This window comes from Narcine bancroftii, chromosome 1, assembly GCF_036971445.1.
Source record: "Narcine bancroftii isolate sNarBan1 chromosome 1, sNarBan1.hap1, whole genome shotgun sequence".
Lineage (NCBI taxonomy): Eukaryota > Metazoa > Chordata > Chondrichthyes > Torpediniformes > Narcinidae > Narcine > Narcine bancroftii.
The window spans coordinates 234,810,976-234,825,534 of NC_091469.1; the positions used below are offsets into that span (position 1 = coordinate 234,810,976).

At 44.9% G+C, this 14,559-nt stretch overlaps 1 protein-coding gene across 1 annotated transcript in view; it reads left to right on the forward strand.

The window, feature by feature from the left end:
- The first annotated feature begins 9,413 nt into the window (after positions 1–9,413).
- Positions 9,414–14,559, forward strand: part of LOC138740413 (E3 ubiquitin-protein ligase MARCHF3-like) — an 80,307-nt gene continuing 75,161 nt past the window's right edge. The window contains exon 1 of the mRNA XM_069893010.1: positions 9,414–9,502. The gene's annotated coding sequence lies outside the window, so the exon portion shown is untranslated. The remainder of the gene's footprint in view (positions 9,503–14,559) is intronic.

Below are 14,559 nucleotides of genomic sequence, written 5' to 3' on the forward strand. Positions count from 1 at the left end.
TCAAAGTAAAATGTTTTAAGGTTTATATTTTTAAAATTTTGTTTAGACATACAACACAGTAAGAGGCCCTTTGGACCATGAGCCTGTGCCACCCAATTACACCCGGTTACGTTTTAAAGGGTGGGAGGAAACCGGCATCCCCGTGGAAAACCCATGCAGACACGGTGAGAACTTACAAACTCCTTACAGACAACACGGGATTTGAATCATGATCACTGCCGTAACCATGCCAACACTTTGTGTTCATGCAAGTGAAGTTTGTTCAGTCTAAGTACAGTATTGTATGTTTGTATTTTAAATGGTTTATTAATGCAGGTGCATTAGTTAGGCACTGTAAGAGTGAGTCTCAAGCAACTGGAAAAATCACTTATCTGGCATCTACCAATTCCCTTAGGTGCTGGATACCAGGGGTTTTACTGTATCTACATTACAAAAAGCAAGACTGAATCCTGATGTCACTGTCCTCCAGTCTGGAAAAACTGCCCACTCTTTGACTCCATTCACAAAGCCAATGTTTATCCATTTGGCTCATTGGGCCTCCTATCCCATGTGGCCTCACCTTTTATATCAACCTAACATGTGGGACCTGATCAAACATTTTACTCAAATCTATGTAAATAATATCTACTGGCTTAGCCTGCTTGACACCTCTTCAAAAATTTCTATCAAGTTTGATGTCTATTTTCCCACGTACAAATCAATGCTGGCCCTCCTAGATGTTCCCTTGACCATCCAAATGTTGATAGATTCCATCTCTCAGAATCCTCTCCAACAGTTTCCCTCCCACTGACATCAGACTAACAGCTGTGTAGTTGCCTGGATTATTCTTACAGACCTTATTTAAATAACAACACCAATATGCCATCCTCCAATCCTCTGGAACTTCTGTCTTCAGTGATGAGTTAAAAATAATTCCCTTCCTGGCTTCTCTCAGTGTTCTGGGACGCAGCTGGTCTGGACCTAGAGATTTCTGCAACATGATCAAAGACTGCTGATGCTTCTTTGCTATTGATGCAGGCGTACCCTCGGCCTGGACTATCTTTAGGTACCTCCCTCACCTCCCACTCCTGCTCCATTCACAAAACATAAACTGATGATCTTCCTCATCTCCTCTGGTTAAACACATACATGGCACTCCTGATCCTCAAGGGACCAATTCTTTCCCTCGTGATCCGTCTGCTAATATACTTAAGAACCTCATTGGATTCTCTCTTGTGGTGTCTATCAGTCATTTCATAACATATTTTAGCCCTCCTGTGCCTCGATCTCTACAAGGGTTCCTTTCCCTTGCTATTCCTACCCTTTACCCTATATTGAACAACATCCCAGCAAAACTCTTCTATTCAATGAAACATGTTACACTGAGAGTCAAAGGTTGTCAGGGCAAGTTCCTTCTGTCCAATGCAGGAACTGAGCTGCCAAGTTTTTTTGCAAGATGTTATATTCCTGACTTCCTGCCCCTGGATGAAAATAATGCAGTGTTATCTTATGCAAGAAGATCCAAGAATAGCACCCAACAATTTATTAAACAAGCTTTTCGAACTCTCCAGTTATGTAGAAATTGCAGCGCCCGAAAAGGGCTGGACGTAGACCCCCAAGTCCTGGGAGCATTGATATTCTTTGAGCAGTGGGTGAACTGTTTCAATAATTTCCTCGACGCCGCTGTGGAGGTGGTCGACTCGGACGAGAAGAAGCTCAAGATCCTTCAACCACGAGTCGGCCAGAAGGTCTACCTGACCATCTTAGGCTGTGCGACCTACACTGATGCGATGTCTGAGCTGCGGGCGCTCTATAAACCCAAGGTGAACTCGGTTTACTCCCGTTACATGCTGGCGTCCCGGAAAAAACAGCCTGGTGAGTCTGCCGAAGAATTCATCCGGTCCTTGGTCACACTAGGATAAGACTATTTGGGGAATCTCACAGGCCCGGGCACAATATCACTGAACCAGTGAGTGGAAGAGTTGATCAGAGACGCCTGTGTGTCGGGGTTGAGGTTGGACTACATCTGGCAAAGACTCCTTGAGGAGGACCTGCTCCCTCTCAAAAAGGCCATCGAACTGGTCAGAACTCTGGACTCGGCCCAGCGCCAGGCAGTGTCGATCACTGGCAGAAGCGGGCCAACCATGTGCGTTCCACCACGAAGGCCGTCGGCCTGGGACTCAGTGTTGGGCATCAGTGACCCGACCGTGGCTGTGTCATACCAACTGCATCATCGAGGTGCAACTTCTGCGGGCAGGCCAGGCACGCGAGGTGCCTCTGCCCCACAAAAGAAGCGACGTGCTCAGGCTGTGGTAAGAGGGGCCACTATCAAAGGATCTGCAGGTCCCAATCACAGCCAGCGAGCAATGCAGCGTGCGTTCCCGAAGAGCTTCCGGTGCTGACTGTGTGCATGGTGAGGGAGCGCCATCTTACCGGCCACCGCTCCCAGCCTTGGTACCTCGGCCTACTGCACTAGTTACGTCACTTCCGGCCGCCTCGACCCCACTTCCGGCTTCTTCATCCAATGCTGAGTGGTCAACATGGAGGTCGCCATCTTGGGCGGGCCTCCCCACCAACGACGACGATGAAGAAACGCCACTCCTCGCTTCAGTGACTCTAAATCAAGCCAGTCCTCACCCGATCTCGAACTCAATGATGCAGATCGAGGTGGATGGACATAAAATTAACTGTCTTTTTGATAGCAGCAGTATTGAAAGCTTAGTATACCCTGATGTGGTCCAGAGACTCTCCCTCCCGGTTCAATGATGGCTAGGGACCAACAGATGAGTATTCGGGGGTATTGTGTAGCGTCGCTGATGGTGGGGGGAGAATGTTATAACAACTTTGTTTTACTAGTCATGCCGATCCTCCTAGGCTTTGACTTTCAGAGTCAGTTTAGGAGTGTGACGATAGCGTTCGGAGGCCCCCAACCACTTTACAACCGTTTGCAGCCCTCGGCATCAGGTGACCATCCCCGACCAAATGGCTGGCCTCCGTTACCATCCTGTGGCACCAACACCCAATCCTCCGCACCGTCCAGGGTATGGGCACTCAGTCCTCAGCACCGTCCAGTGGCTCCGGCATTCGGTCCTCGGCTTCGACCTGTGGCCTCACCACCTTAAGGGTGCCCCCTCTGTCGCTGTTCACGAACCTCACCCCAGATTGTAAACCCATCGCCACCAAGAGTCGGAGGATATGCAATTTATACGGGCTGAGCTTCAGCGACTCCTGGCGGAGGGGATCATAGCCCCTAGCACCAGTCCCTGGAGAGAACAGGTCCTCGTGGTCAGGGGGGCAGGCAAGCACCGGATGGTAATTGACTATAGTCAAACCATCAACCGCTTCATCCAGCTGGATGCGTACCCTCTCCCCTGTATAGCTGACTTGATCAATCAGGTCACCAAATATAGAACTTTTTCGATCATTGACCTCAAGTCGGCTTACCACCAACTTCCCCTCTGTCCGAGCAATCAAATCTATACCGGATTTGAAGCCGACGGGAAACTTTTCCACTTCCTGTGGGTACCCTTCGGCATTACTAACGGTGTTTCTGCTTTCCGGAGAGTAATGGACCGGATGGTGGAGGAACACAGGCTGACGGCAATGTTCCCCTACCTCAACAATGTCATCATCTGCGGCCTTGATCAGCCAAGTTCTTGCGTACGGCCAAGTTACTTAACTGGATGTACAACAAGGACAAGTGCGTGTTCAACATGGAGCGCCTGGCCCTTCTTGGATGCATTGTGACACATGGTGTCATTGCACCTGGCCCTGACCACATGCGACCACTTCTAGAACTCCCTGTCCCGAGCACCCTGAAGGTGCTGAAACGATGCCTAGGGTTGTTATCATACTACGCGCAGTGGGTGCCCAACTATGTCGATAAGGCCCATCCTCGAATTTGGTCAGCCATTTTTCCACTATCGGCAGAGGCCCAAGCTGATTTTAATCAGATCCGTGGAGACATCGCTAAGGCCAAGATGCATGCCGTCGATGAGTCTGTCCCCTTCCAGATGGAAAGCAATGCTTCCAACTTCACGCTGGCTGTCACATCAAACCAGGCAGGCAGGCCAGTTGCATATTTTCCCGTACCCTTCACAGCCCCGAACACTGGCACTCCTCCGTCGAGAAGGAGGCGCAGGTGATCGTTGAGACGATGCGCCACTGGCGGCACTACCTAGCCGGTAAGAGATTTACTCTGTTGACTGACCAGAGGGCAGTGGCCTTCATGTTCAGTGCCATACAAAGGCATAAAATCAAGAACGCCAAGATTCTGAGGTGGAGGATTGAGTTATCAACCTACAATTATGACATCTTGTACTGGCCGGATAAGCTCAATGATCCCCCGGATGTCCTATCCCGAGGAACATGCGCCAGTGCGCATCTCGACCGTCTCCAGGTCCTACACAGCAGTCTGTGCCACCCTGGAGTCACAAGGCTCTGTCACTTTAGTAGGTCAAGGAACCTCCCCTACTCCGTCGAGGATGCCTGGTCCACGACCAGACGCTGCCAAATCTGCGCTGTGTAAGTCTCAGTTCTACCGGACAGAGAAGGCACACCTCATCAAGGCCATCCACCCTTTTGAATGACTCAGTGTCGATTTCAAGGGCCCCCTCCCAACCACAAATAGGAACACCTACTTCCTGACAGTGGTAGATGAATTTTTCAGGTTCCCCTTTGCAATTTCCTGCCCAGATATGACCTCAATCACCGGTCATCAAGGCCTTGAGCAGTATCTTCACTGTTCGGGTACCCCGATTATATTCATAGTGACCGGGGGGAATTGTTCATGAGTGAGGAGCTGCGTCAGTACTTCCTGACCAGATGCATACCAACCAGCAGGACAACCAGCTATAACCCTAGAGGTAATGGCCAAGTGGAAAGGGAGAAGGGCACCATCTGGAAGGCAGTGCTCCTGGCCCTCAGGTCCAAATATTTACCACTGTCCCGCTGGCAGGACATTTTGCCAGAAGCCCTCCATGCTGTCCAGTCGTTTCTCTGCACCGCAACTAACACCACCCACATGAATGCCTCTTTGCTTTCCCTAGGAGGTCGGCGAATGGTTCTTCTATCCCTACCTGGCTGACATCCCCAGGGCCAGTTCTCCTTCGAAAGCACGTCAGAGGGCATAAGACGGATCCACTGGTTGAAGCGGTACACCTCATTCATGCCAACCCCCAGAATGCATTTGTGAGGTATCTGGATGGCCACGAGGACATGGTGCTCTTACGAGACCAGCAAGGGCCAGAGACCCCGAGACTGCCTTGCTGGCTGCTGACCACGCCGTGTACCCAATGGCGTCACACCCAACCATAGCCCGGGAGTCCGAGCTGCCCAACCTGCAGCTGGACATCCAGGCTCCTACCCCTCCTTCAGCTGCTGAGGACCCCCCAGCACTTCAGGAGTCCACTGCCAGCACCCCAACCCCCACAATTCTGACAGCAGACACTCCACTATCAGCCCCCTCTTCGGAGGAGCTCCGTACTGAAAGGCCGGTTCCCCGGTAGTCCGGCAGACAGAGGAGGCCGTCTTTGCGGGTTCAACCTTTAGCCAGGGTGGGGGGTGGGAGGGGGCGTCCTCTTCCTTAGCCAGTTTTGTTGATTGTTAAATGTTATTGTTTCTGCTGTTGTATTGCCTCCGGGTTTTGTTTATTACCGGTGGGTTCTTTTTTAAAAAGCGGGAGTGAATGTGGTGATATGGCTGAATGTACTGGCTGGCCTGCCCTCCAGGGGTCTCCCTACCTTCCAATATGACCCCTGGCCATAAAGGTCGAGTCCCCTCTCCTTCCCGCGCTTTTTCCTAGCCTCGACCCGGGCCAGCAGTCTCTTGCTTAATAAAGCCTATCCTTTCCCTCAGTCTTTTTTCGGCATCATTATTGGGCCGACCGATCACGCCCAACAGAACTGTTCCAACAATGTCCTATTCAGTCCTGTTGAATAAATTTTTTAATTGACTAAAATGTAATGTCTATCATCCATAAAAAGCCACTCGGAGGCTAAATGGACACATTTGAGGAATTCATGATGAAGCCCCAGATGAGTTTTAAAAATGTTTTAACTTACCTAAGGACTAATGGTCTAAGGTGATATCATAACATTCTATGAACCTTGTAGTAACGAACACCTGTGATGAATGTCTAACCTAAAGTACTGACCATCAATCCGAGGTAACGGTCAGCAAAAAAATATTGGAGCCCCACTCACCTACTGTCTATGGCACCATACAATGTGGGCTCTCTAATTCACCAACCATGCGTCAACCGTCCCAAGTGAGTAGCGCATGCGCACTGGAAGCAACATGGCACTGGAAACGAGCAGCCTCTGGACCCCGGGGTGCTGCCGATGCCTTAGCTCCTTCAATGACATCTATTTTCTGCACATCAGCTCTCATCCTCTCTCCTGCAGGACAGAGCAACATCGTTATCTCCCAACGTACCAACGTACCCAATGGGTCATGCTTCAGAATTTTTCACCACCTTCATCACGAATCCACAACCTCACGCATATTCCCCATCCCCCTTCAGCAATCACTCTGCAACTTCTTGGTCTATTCCTTTGGCTCTACCCTCTCCTTGGAGTGTAGTGTGTAATTTTGGTTGCCTCACTACAAGAAGAATAGGATTGTGCAGAAGAGAGGGCAGAGAAGATATTAATCACAGATTATACACTGTATGAAAATGGATTTTATAGTGAACCCAGTAAATTAAGACTGCACACAGGAACTAGGAGGGAGCATGGCAAATATCCAAATCACTGGAATTCCTGAACAGTCAACTAGCAGATTATCAAAATTAACGGTGCGTTATCTTTCCACCTTGCTCCACATTCTTCAACCTTACACCTCAAGGTCTCCTCATTCTCAGCCTGATTTGTCTCTTTGTTTCACTCAGAAAGGCTTTGTTTTCTTTCAAGACTCAAGGATGTATTTCTTTTAAATCGTCTGGGCCCTGTTGCTTTTTACTTCAAACACTGCCGTAAGAGCCAAGCTTACCTCGCAAACTGATACAAAGATGTCAGTTTCATATAAATTTTACCTCAACGTGAGCTTTGAAACCTCAAAAATCATAATTGGAATATTATAGAATTTGAAGAATGAAGAAAAACACTAAATCTTCAAATCGAACTCCAGATAAAAGAATACTGAAGTAATTACAACTGACAAAGCAGAGTTTTCTTTCTTGTACAATTTTTTAAATTGGTTTTTATAATAAATACAGTACAATGAAGGGAATGAAACTGAAAATACTATACATATATATATATATATATATATATATATATCAAGATCAAACAGTATAAACTCAGACACCCTCCACTGCACTGGGTGAAGACAGAAAAGACTTCAAAAATATTACATACATATATAAAAGCCCCACCTAACCTACTCTATTAAAAAAATAAAACTAATCATTAAAAAAAATATCGGAGCAGCTTATCCTGAGGCTACAAATATTTTGTAGCTTTTGTTTCATATCGTGAATCAAAAAGCAAAGGTAAGACTCTATCTCATCTGGAAGAGTGAGTGTATCTAACCCCATTAAAAACATTTATATTAAATGAAAAGAAGACATAAAAGGTCACCATGTATCCTCAAATTTCACAGATGAATCAAATACATGATATTGCAGCAGCCCGTGCCTCGAGCCAACACGTATGGCCGTCAAACGCGGTGACCGGAAAATCATCGTGCGGGCTGAAACACCCATTTCCATAGGTCACTGGCAGACAAGTGAAACTGGCCAATCACTGCCAGTGGATTGCAGGGGGCCCAATCTGGGCCTGGGCATCCAAGGTAACCAATCAGCAGCTGGTCCACTCAAGCCACGCCCAGGTGGTGATGTCGCCGAGCTGACAAAAAAGGCAGAGCTGCCACTAAATAAACTCTATGTTGAATACACTCTACTGGTGTGTGTGTCTTCTCCTGTGGATTTGAGCTATAGCCTGAGGCCTATAACTGAGAGCTATAACCCAGCAGTATCCGTGGTGTGCTCACTACAATATTTTTTTTCCTGAACGTAATATGAGAGAACCATGGAACCAGACTGTTATCGGTCTGGTCTTTCCATATGAATAAGATGGCTCTTCTAGCCAACAATGTAGAGAAGGCCATTGTGGTGATATGTTTCCTCCATTGTGTATAGTTATTGTTGACTACTGTATACATGGAGCTGGGCTGCCCACTGATGACTCATACCCTATGACTCCTCCCATGTGGTCCTGGGCCATAAAGGTCGAGCCACCTCTCCCTTACCTCAATTCCTAGACCTGGATCCGGGCCAACATGTTTCTTCTGTATATTAAACCCTATGGTTCCCTCAGCCTGGTCTTTGTAGTGACTGGTAGTGCCTAACAGCCACAACCCATTGAACAAGTACAGAAAAACTCCCTATGTCTGGTTCAATAACCCCAAAAGAGCAGTTATTGGATTGGGCCTGAGTTTTAGCCATTTTAATTTTTAATGTTTCATTTTGTGGAAGGTTGTATTTTGGACAGGAGAAATTATGACATCAATCAAATTCAACTGGATGTAGACTGGAAGATCATGAGGACCTTTGATGTACTTTCAGAATTATACTTTGCAGGACAGCATTATTACATTTTTTTTAAGTGCAGTCAACCAATGCCAAAAATGTACTACCAGTTCAATTCTATACTAGCCCTCACAGTATGAGGAGTAGAATGTTGGCAGGATGCTGTGGTTTTCACCGATCTATTCCAAAGGCAAGCCTCGGAGCAGGAAGTTGTCTTTCAGGTGCATTCTCCGCCAAAAAGGCGCCTGCAGAAGCAGACGCAGAGCTTTGGAATCGTCGTTCAGGTGGCAGTCTGAAAGCACGGCGCTGTCCTCCTGAAAGGGGCAGCTGCACGGGAGGGGCGCCTCGGAGTGCCCCCCGGCTCCCATCCACTGTAGCTGTACTCCCGCTGCATTCAGGTGCCTAGGGGAGACTTCAATGCTCCGGCGATTATCCCTCCCGCAGGCGCCTCCTGCTCTTTCAGGTGGGTACCCCGAGGGGTAGAATATGCGGCTTTACCTCGGGGTATTCGACCAGCTGAAAGAATGAAATAGACATGATATGACATGCGCTTTCCTTTGCAGTTGAAAAACAGGCCAGATTTGATACATTGGCCAAGAGGTACATCAATCCTTCGCAGAGACGCGCTCGTTCATGTGACACGATGATTGAAGTAGCCAAGCCTGCTAAAGATTGTCCATAAAACAATCATTACCTTCGCCCGGATCTTTGCAACGCGAACACTGGGAGGCGCGGCGTGCTTTGTGTCCGAGACGTTCCAGCGTGAGCCCCGCCCGGCGCTGTCCTGATTGGACAACGAAATTGCCACTGTTTCAGTGCTCCACGCTGTTGATCCGAATGGCTCGGGCGGCCGTCAATCAGGTCCCGGGAGGGCGGGTCTTTCGGGCGTTTCAGCTGGGATTGCCAGCTGCCCGAGAATTGCTACTGGGAGCGGCGCTGGCTTCGCGGGTGCGAGCCGATGCTTTATCCATCTCTCAGCCCCGCCAATGCAAGGTATTGAGGATCGTCTTGTTTTTGCGCACATTCGCTCTCCTAACCTGGCAGTTGGAAGCGACGGGGTCGGCAGGTGCTGTCGGTGCAGGAGATGTTAAAAAAATGCAACAGTTCTTATTTTCTCGTGCTGTTCAGGGAGGTTTCACCCAGTCCCCCCCCCCCCACCCTGCAACCTTCATCAAGGATTGTGCAGTGGTGACACCAGTCGTGGAGGGTGAGAAGGCCCCCCCCCCCCCCCCTTTCCACATAGTCACTTGTGGATTTAGCGGCTGGAAACTTGGTTGTCATGGTTCAAAAATAGAATTCCGTGTGTGTCACCACCACTGGGTAAAAAATGGGAGCGATCTTGAACTTCTTCCTGTGTTTGCCTTGGGCTGCAGTCTGGCCGTGAACTCCGAGCTGTCTTTTCGCGGAACAGGATCCTTCTGGTTCTTCAGGAGCCAATGAAGGGGGCAATCCTTATTGTGCGCCATTGTCTCTTTTCTGTCATGTTGGGGTGCAGGTTGCATCCCCCCCCCCACCCCGGTTGCATCCCCCCCCCACCCCGGTTGCATCCCCCCCCACCCCGGTTGCATCCCCACCCCCCCATCTAGCTGCATTAAATCTGTGTCCGTGTGAATTGGGTGGAATTGCTGCAGATTGCAACCATAGGTGGGCTTTTGGGTCACTTTACAAGCGATTCATGACGAAGGGTTTAATTCATCATCAAAAATGGGTTTCCATGCACGGACAAGCGTTTTCTCAAAGGCAATTTAAATCTTGTTTTACCAACAATGTTTCAATTTGTAACTTGGAGGGTGTAAGTGTCCCCACCTCTTCCCAATAACTGATAAGGGCGGCGATATCTGAGTTAATCCTTTAATCCGAGAGTGCGGAAGCATTTCCTGGAAGAAATTGTGTCGCTGCTCCAGTGGAAATCTTGATTAAAACCAGGACCGATCCAGGTCCTCGCCGCACCGGGCAGCAGAGTTGGAGTTAACGTTTTGGGGAAACAAGCCTTCTCTCCCCACCGAAGGTGCCTTCCTTCCCTGTGCAGTATTCGGTTTTCGAGTCGCCTTTCCAGAAATGTTGCTTTTCCTTACTAAATTCAGTTTGGAGCGTTGAGAAATAAATGTAAGATCGACTAGACTTTATAGCCAGTGACTTCCTGTACAATATAATCATAAGTAAAATAATTGCCCAAGAGATGACAAACAGCGTAAAGCTATTTAGTACTGATTTGGACCGATTTAAAACTGACACTTTGCAGAATTTCTGATTGCATTTCCATTTAAACTTCATCAGTGTCGAACAGGCCCTTCATTCCAACTCGTCCAAGTTGGCTTTCTGCTCTCGTCCCATTTCGAAAAAAAAAACTCCTGGGTGGGGAATGCTGATAACATTCTCGTATTTTATTCGTGGTGCCTCACTCCATTTGACCCTCGATGTTATTTGCAGCTTTGCTGATCCTATTCTCACCTGAAATCTATGCTTCAATCCCCCCTCTCAACCCCATTCATTCCATCTAAGTAGTGGAAAAATCTGGCTGAGATCAGCTAACTCTCATTGGCAATAGTGAACAGTGTGTTTCCTTTTGCATGTCTGGTTCATTGAGACCTGGATTCATAATTATGTTTTAAGTGTGATAATGAACCCTAGAGTGATTAAGGATCATTTTTATTTGTACAATGTGAGACTTTGGAGTGGAGTTTGCTTGTAGTACTTCTCCCAACAGCTTGTTGCCCTTGACTTTCTAGGTGATGTAAGTTCGATGCTTGTCATGTGTTTGAGAAATGGGGTGCCTCTATGTGGTACCTACTTCAACCAGCATGCATGAGTGATGGAGGGAGTGATTGTTCAGAATAGTGGATCAGATGTCTGTCAAGTGGCTCAATTTGAATTGGATGATGTAAAGTTTCTTCAGTGCTGTGATTCTGCACTTTTTACGCCTATGGAGAGTATTTCATTCACATGTCTAATCTGAGCATTGTAAGGTGGAAAGGATTTGACAGGCCAGGAAGTGAATACGATCCTGACTCCATGGTCAAGTTCATGGTGATGGACCTGGTGATGCTAATACTGTTCGTGGTCAATGAGAGGAGGTTCATCTGTTTTGTTGGAAATGGTCATTTTCTTAACTCGATGGGGTGCATTTTGCTAGCTTGAGTGATGTATCATGTAAACATGAGCTCTTTGATTATCTGCATACTGAAAATGGAGTTGAGAACTCTGATCATCTGTAATTAATCCCATTTTATGATCGGGGAAAAGTCTTTCATGAAGCAGATAAAGATGTTTGATTCCAGGGTACTTCATTAAATTTTGCTATTGAAACTCTATTTTTAATTCCACCAGCCCCACCCAACTTTTAAGTAATATAAAAATATTGAAATACTTATGGTATGATCTCAAGGTAACTTGGTCATTATATTAAAGTCTCTGCTTTGAAGATTGGTCTTAATACAGATCCATTTACTAGGTGTGATTTTTTTTTTAAATCTTGCAGTTTAGAAACATGTCAACCATAAAATAAAGAAATTTGCATTTTTTGTTTATGAAGGAAAATGTTCCACTTTGTGTCCTTTGTTTAAAAATAATTAAGAAGGATTAAAAGATTGGATGAAACATTCATGAAAATTCAGATATCTAATTATCAATATCATTTAGGAATAATGCATCCCTTAGGATGTCAAACATATAAGAAAGATTTTTTTAAAAACTTTAATATTTTTCAAACAGAAACTTGTACAAAATTCATAATATAAAAATGAGAACTACAACTATCGCCCCCCCCCCCCACCCTCAACATTCCCCACAAGGGAAGCATTAAAAAATACATACTGCAGTTTAAGATATTACTAAATTCATACATTTCAAATAAGGTGACCACATCTTAACAAAAAAAATCATAATTATCATGCAGATTAGATGTTATTTTCTCCCTATAAATACAGGACTTCAACTCATTATGCCAACGATTTACATTTATCTCAACTTAGTCTTTCCAGGAACTCGCAACACATTTACGCGCTACCGCCAAGGCTAAACGCAAAAATGCTGTCTGAAACTTTTCTAATTCCAAGTCCATAAATGGAACAATATAACCCAACAAAAATTTTTTGGGATCTAATAAAAATTGAGTTTTAATCAAATTTTGAAGAAATTCCATAATTTTATACCAAAATGATTGAACTTTATCACAAAGCCAAACAAAATGTAAAAAAGTTCCAACACATAATCCACATCTAAAACACAACTCTGAATTACTAAATCCATATTTTCTCAATTTCTCAGGGGTTAAATATAACTGATGCAAAAAATTATAATTAATCATACTATAATCTTACATTAAATCCAATTATCTTACATTCACACCAACAAAACACATCATCTCCCAGTCGGCTTGACTGATATCACAAGTTAAATCATTTTCCCATTTAATCCTGGATTTATCTAAATTTATTTTATCCATAGTATCTTGCAACAACGCATACATCTCTGAAATAAAACCGTTATCTGAAAAATTAGAAATCATAAACTCAAATTTCATTAGCTTGGGAATTTTCATTTCTCTTCCAAAATTATCTTTCACTAACGCTCTAATTTGATAATAAACAAACAAATAATTCCCTGAAATCCCAAATTTCTCTCTTAGTTGATTAAATGATAAAAATTTACCCTCTTCAAAATGATCCTGCAATAACTTTATTCCTTTGATCTGTCAATTTCCTAAAAATCTATTATTCCATGAAAAAGGAATTAATTTGTTTTGATCTATTGGGGCCTGAACCGATATTTTGCCTATTAATAAATTCCTTTTGGTCCAAATCCCTAATAAATGTTTCAAAACCAGTACATTATAACTCTGTAATATAACAGAGTTCCATTTAAATATAAATTGATTTGGACAAGGTTCCAATATACCAGCCAAATATAAGAAAGAATTAAACTATTTGTACAATATGTTTAAAAATGTTAAGGATGTTGCCTTAGTCCATTTCAAATGACACATCTATGCACTTTGACCAGATAATAAAATGGCATTAACAGAGTAACCAAGAAGTTAAATGTGTGATTGCATTTTATAACCAATTTCAGCAAGGTGATGTCTGTAATCTACATCTGGTTTGAAGTACCGCCTGGATAAATTGGTAGCTCTTGATAGAAAAAGCACATTAGTCCTTACAAGGTTTTGTTTGTGAAAACCCAGGACTCAAGCTGGTCCAGGATTCTCTGTCATACTCCTTCATTACAATAATTCACTGCCTATCATGGATCTGTAAGTAATTATTTTCGATTCAAGTTGCAGCAATCGAAAAACATTTATCCATATGTTCTTTGTATAATATTCATAATATTCTTTGTATAAATATTAGTTTAGTGAATCTTTCAAAGTGAGTGAAAAGTTGTCTGCATAAATCTATTAACAAGGAATGTGGGTTGGAATGTAGAAATGCAAAACATAAATAAATGCACCTCCTCTGATTCATGCATTTAGCAGCCCTGAATTATCCATTGGATTTATAATTTCACTGTTCCATGATGGAGAGGGAACTGTTACAGTTCCTTGGTTCTCAGGATAGTTACATAAATTATTTTACCTGGTCCAGCAACTGGTAAAACACTGATTTCTGCTCATTCTTCTTGAAGAATGCACAGTTGGTGCTGAGAGGGGAAACACATTGATGAAGTAATGTATCTGGATTGCTATGGAATAAATCAAGCTGGACAATTTAAATGGTGTACGTACATCTAGAAACAGATGCTTGCGCACCCTCTGGAGCCGTGGTTTTCAAACTGCTCCCCTACACTCCCATTCCACCTTGAGCAATCCAGATGCCATAGGTGCTCTGTGATTAGTAAGGGATTGGTTAAGGTGGCATGTGGGTTGAAGGAAAAAGTTTGAAAAACACTGTTTTAATTGTACCTCATTGACTCGTTATGTGCATGGTTTCGGAACTCAAGGAAATGGGCCACTGACAATTTTTCTCAAGCAAAATATTTCAGTAATGGGTCTAGAGCAGAGATTCCCAACCTTCCCTTCCCACTCACATCCCACCTGAAGCAATCCCTTACTA